The sequence below is a fragment of the Lolium rigidum genome, chromosome 1 (genome assembly GCF_022539505.1).
Source record: "Lolium rigidum isolate FL_2022 chromosome 1, APGP_CSIRO_Lrig_0.1, whole genome shotgun sequence".
In the NCBI taxonomy this organism is placed as follows: domain Eukaryota; kingdom Viridiplantae; phylum Streptophyta; class Magnoliopsida; order Poales; family Poaceae; genus Lolium; species Lolium rigidum.
Window position 1 is genome coordinate 112,271,716 of NC_061508.1, and position 5,814 is coordinate 112,277,529.

The 5,814-nt window shown below is 42.5% G+C and overlaps 1 long non-coding RNA gene across 1 annotated transcript; it reads left to right on the forward strand.

The window, feature by feature from the left end:
- Nucleotides 1-460: 460 nt before the first annotated feature.
- Nucleotides 461-2,631, forward strand: LOC124679849. Its single transcript, XR_006995282.1, has 3 exons — nucleotides 461-594; nucleotides 1,231-1,982; nucleotides 2,253-2,631. It is a non-coding gene; the product is annotated as an uncharacterized LOC124679849 (long non-coding RNA).
- The last annotated feature ends 3,183 nt before the right edge of the window (nucleotides 2,632-5,814 follow it).

Sequence of the window (5,814 nt, forward strand, 5' to 3'; positions counted from 1 at the left end):
AAACTAGGTCAGGATCCGGAGCACCCCGGTGGTGCCAATGGCGGGGACGGTTCCCGCCCCAATGGCTGCGAGGACGGCTGGTTCGGATTGCTGCAGCAGCCAGCGCACGGTCTCTCAGTCAGACTTGTGCCCCAGCCAGGGCCATCGCCGGGCACGGACTCCATCACCGAGATGGCACCGGCCCAGCCAGGGCCATCGCCGGGCACCGGCTGGCTCGGCCATCATCCACCGGCATGACGTCCTGGGACTGGAGACCCTGCTCCAGTTCGCAGTCCGCCTTGGCGATGTCGTGGATTCCAAGATGTTGATGGTGCTGTCACACATCTCTCCTTTCTGACTTGACTGCCAGCACAGAGGAGGACATCGACGTCGTCTTCTCCATCCTGAGAAGGCGCACCCACCGCGTGGTGCATCGTCATCCCTGTTCCCATATGAGCCTTCTCTCTCTATGCTTCTCAATCTCTTCCGATCAGACAACATAAGGGAGGGTCCATGGTTGCAAGGGAGTTCTCATTTGGGAATTTTCTTTTTGTTTCATGTTGGCTGATCTGGCCACAGGAATTCAGGAAGACCAAGAAGAGGCAAAATATAGATGTATAATACTTCTCTGATTCAGTTTCTTGCCATACCAAATGGATTTTCGTTGCTACATAGATTTTTTTTTGTGGCATCACACCATCTGTTTAATACAAGAAAAACTAGCTTTCCTCAAGAAAGGAGATGGATGCAGTGTATTGAAAGCAAATCATGTTCCTTCCGTCAAGTTTTTTGGGTATCTTATTACCATATATGAACTCGACGGATGATTTAATTTCTATACCTTCTTTCCAACCGATAAGAAAGAGGGTATCAAGGCTGTTCTCCTCAGTCTCCTTTTAGTTTTGTGAGATAGTTGCTTACTTTCTTTATTTTTTATGCATATACGTAACTGAGTTAGAAACTTCCAAATTTGGCTTTATGCTTGGTATCACACCTCCGTATAAACACTCTTGAACTAAATAACACTTTCTATGCAATTATGATTACGGTTATAGACCTTTATGTTTGGCTATGATTGGTAATGGAGAATTACTGAAACCAGAATGTCTAGACAAAGCCATATGCAGATAAAGTTTACAAATTCGTGCTCATATGTCATGGGCAACCAAGTACATGCATTTTATAGCTCTCTTGATTCCCCCAAACAGCTTATCTTTTACAAGGCATCATGCTGATTTTCTTTATATGCAGGCCAAGTTTATAAATTGAGAAGGGATTCTCAAACAGCCGTGAAAATCATGGACCATGCATAGAGCTAATAGGAAATTAGACCAAGTTAGGGATAATATGAATTTCCATCCTCCATTTAGGTAAAAGAATATGGTATTTGATTTGGTTTTATTTCCATATTTTCGGATGGAGTTACTACTTTTCTTCCTATTTTAGTCAGTACATTTCCTGATGATACCATTCCTTTAAACAAACTGCTGGTTCCTTTATTTGGTCATAATTTCTCTGGCATGCTCTATGATTTTGATTCTTCAATCTTGATGCGTTCGTGCGTCCACTTATCTAGGAGAATAAAGTAGCAAGGGTCCTCATTACTAACATGCAGTTTAATTGTAGCTTTATCTACTGTTTTGGTGGAAACACGAAAGCAAGGATTGGTAAGTAATCTTCAAATTGTACAGGAAGATTGGTCTTCTCTTATAATGCGATGGAAATACTAGCTAAACTATCTCTCCTTTGTAGGACAATTTAAGCTGCTAAGATGCATATGCCATGTGTTACGAAATTTATTGGGGTCATTTGCATTGCAAAAGCTAGGACTGTTTGTGCATATAAGCAACCACGGATATTACTCACGTTTTTACTAGGTATCTCTTCCAAGGCTGATTTTCCTATCTCGAGTTCGTCTTTCGTTTTGCTTCTCGGATCGACCTCCCTTGAGCTTTCGGGGTTCAGTCTGTGCTCAGCTATATCTATTTCTCATGTCTTTCTGGGTAAGCATCGCATGGTACAACCAAACTTTAGTCGTTTTTCTACTTCCTACTTTTGCTGCTCACTTTTTTTTTTGTTTTTTCTATTACTTTTGCTGTCCTTTTCTTTGTTGGTAGAACAATTTTCCTACTGTGCATACAGGCTCTGGCAAAATAGCGTCGTTTCTTTTAGACATTCCTACCAGTTGATAGGCTTTAACATTTTGCACTGTGCTACTGCCTTAGATGGTTTGCACGTCTTCATAACCTTATAGTTTTGCCGATTAACTACAGGTGTCAGGGATACATAATACAGAAGAACGCCGGCCAGAAGTGACAGCGATCTTCATGGCTGATGTTCAGCAAATTTCACGGCAGTGTGCACGGCTCCAATGTGCTTATATAATAGAGTTGTCTCTAGAATACACACAGTTCCGGCTGACTCCGTGATTAACTCAGGTACAGACAAACTAGCTACATCTAGAGGTATGAGTGTTCACAAGTTCTCTGACGAAAAGATTGTAGTATCCTTCCCCTATCACAAAGAAGCACTGCGAGCCATGAAACTAGGTGGACCAGAGACGGTCCTGCAGATTAATGGTTGCCCTTAACGCTTTACCATGGGAGATGAACTGGTTCACCTAAGAAGCATATTTATTGTTCAGAGGGTACATCTCACGGGCGGTCCTAGCTGGTGCTCGCGCGCCAGGATCTTATTGCGCGATCGGTTTCCGACAACCCAATTCGGGAAATAACCGTGTTTCCCTTTCGTGGAAATAAACGTGCGGGAAGTTGTGGACCACATAGGTTACGTGCCGTATGAGATTTGCTTTCTATTGCAGCTGCACAATTCCCTTTTCGTGCGCGATACAAGTTTCAGAGTCGTACGTTATTTTGCTTCCTGTACGTGCGCAATTCCCTTTACTCGTTCACGAAGTAATTCTCCTTACTCCCTTTTTGGGCTAGTGAAATTTTAGGGTTAAAAAAAGGGAGGGGAGCAGCATAATCCACTTGCAAATGAAATGAACTACGACTTGCAACATGTACAATTCCCTTCTTCCGCAATTCCCTTCTTGGTAACAACAGAACATAGGTGTTGGTTAACCTTCCAGATACATGTTGATGAATACTGAATGGGAGGTTTGGTAACACGTGGACTTAGGTGTTGATGAATAATGAATGCGTGGGTTGATAACACATTGAGTCAACTGTTGATGAAGAGTGCATTGGAGGGTTGATAAGTATGTTCCCTTGTTCCCTTAAAAAATAAAAAGGACCAAATTTCATATATTAAAAAAAGATGAAGCTAAAGAATGGAAATGGGTTGGTAACACATGGACTTATGTATTGATGAATAGTGAATGTGTGGGTTGATAATTATTGTTTCCCTTGTTCCCTTAGGAAAACAAAAGGACCACCTTCTTATACAAAAAAGAGAAAAAAAGAAGGAGGTAACAAAGGAGGCGATGGGTTGGTAATACATTGAGTCAACTGTTGATGAAGAGTGCATGGGAGGGTTGATAAGTAGATTCGATTGTTCCCTTAAAAAACAAAAAGGACCAAATTTCATATATAAAAAAAGATGGAGCTAAGAGTGGAAATGGGTTGGTAACACATTGAGTTGGGTGTTGGTGAATAATGAATTAGCGGGTTGATATTTATTGTTTCCATTGTTCCCTTAGGAAAACAAGAGGACCACCTTCTTCTACACAAAAAGAGAAAAAAAGAAGGAGGTAACAAAGGAGCAGATGGGTTGGTAAAACATTGAGTCAACTGTTGATGAAGAGTGAATGGGAGGGTTGATAAGTAGGTTCCCTTGTTCCCTTAAAAAACAAAAAGGACCAAAATCCATATATAAAAAAAATGAAGCTAAGAATTGAAATGGGTCGGTAATACATTGAGTTGGGTGTTGGTGAATAGAGAATAAGTGGGTTGATAATTACTGTTTCCCTTGTTCCCTTAGGAAAACAAAAGGACCACCTTCTTCTACAAAAAAAAAGAGAAAAAAAAAGAAGGAGGTAACAAAAGAGGAGATGGGTTGGTAACACATTGAGTCAACTATTGATGAAGAGTGCATGGGAGGCACTACAAGAAAAGTTGCCATGGCCGACGAAGTTGAAGTCGCGCCGTGGTTGCTGGTGTACCATGGCCGACGATTTTTTGTCCCTCCGTGGTGCATGTCAAAACTTTTTTTTTCTCGTTTTTGAGGCCACCTAGCCCGACGAAAGCGGCCAAAACGTCGCGTATGGTGGCCCGGGACGTGGTGCATCTCGAAATCTCGGGTTCGCCGGCCGAGTCAACGCAAATCCGCACCGCCGAGGGATGTAGGGCCCAGATGGCAGCCTCTTTGGCATTGTTTTTTTCTCGATCGCGCCATCTCGTTCAACGTTCTCCGATCGAGCCGTTTACGATGCATGATCATGGGTCCCGCATGTCATCCTCTATGAACCAAAATTCTTTCTATTCTTGGATTTTTTTGACCCCCTGATTTCTGGCTACTTCCTTTTTCTTTTGATCCCTTGCCGCCTTGGAAACGTTGAGACCGCTGCTGCTAAATGGGACCCGCATGTCATCCTCTATGTGCAATCAACTTTCTTTTCTTGGAGTTTTTTTGGCACCTCAAATTTGGTCACTTGCCTTTTTCTTTCGATCCCCTGCCGCCTCTCAAACGGTGATACCGCTGCTGCTAACTCGGGACCCGCATGTCATCCTCTATGTACTATAAAACTTTCTTTTCTTGAATTATTTTTGGCACCTCATATTTGGTCACTTACCTTTTTCTTTCGATCCCCTGCCGCCTCTCAAACGGTGATACCGCTGCTGCTAAATGGGACCCGCATGTCATCCTCTATGTACTATAAAACTTTCTTTTCTTGAATTATTTTTGGCTCCTCATATTTTTTCACTTGCCTTTTTCTTTCGATCCCCTGCCGCCTCTCAAACGGTGAAACCGCTGCTGCTAAATGGGACCCGCATGTCATCCTCTATGTACTATAAAACTTTCTTTTCTTGAATTATTTTTGGCTCTCGATATTTTTTCACTTGCCTTTTTCTTTCGATCTCATGCCACGTTTGAAACGTTGAGGAACCTGCAGGCTCATGGGACCCGCATGTCATCCTCTATGTACTATAAAAGTTCATTTTCTTGGTTTTTTTCACCCTCTGATTTTTGGCAATTTCTTTTTTCTTTTGATCCCCTGCCGCCTCTCAAACGGTGATACCGCTGCTACTAAATGGGACCCGCATGTCATCCTCTATGTACTATAAAACTTTCTTTTCTTGAATTATTTTTGGCTCCTCATATTTGGTCACTTGCCTTTTTCTTTCGATCTCATGCCACGTTTGAAACGTTGAGGAACCTGCTGGCTCATGGGACCCGCATGTCATCCTCTATGTGCTATAAAAATTTATTTTCTTTAATTTTTTTTACCCTCTGATTTTTGGCTATTTCCTTTTTCTTTTGATCCCCTGCCGCCTTGGAAATGTTGGGTAAGCTGCTGACTCATGGGACCCGCATGTCATCCTCTATGTACAATCAACTTTCTTTTTCTTTTGATCTCAAGCCGCATTTGAAACGTTGAGACCGCTGCTCGCTAAATGGGACCCGCATGTCATCCTCTACGTACAATAAAGTTTCTTTTCTTGGATTATCTTTGGCTCCTGATATTTTGTCACTTGCCTTTTTCTTTCGATCTCATGCCGCCTTTGAAACGTTGAGTAAGCTGCTGGCTCATGGGTCCCGCATGTCATCCTCTACGAACAATAAAAGTTTCCTTTCTTGGAGTTATTTTTTATCCCTAATTTCTGGCTATTTGCCTTTTTCTTTTGATCTCCTGCCCCCTGCGAAACGATGAGG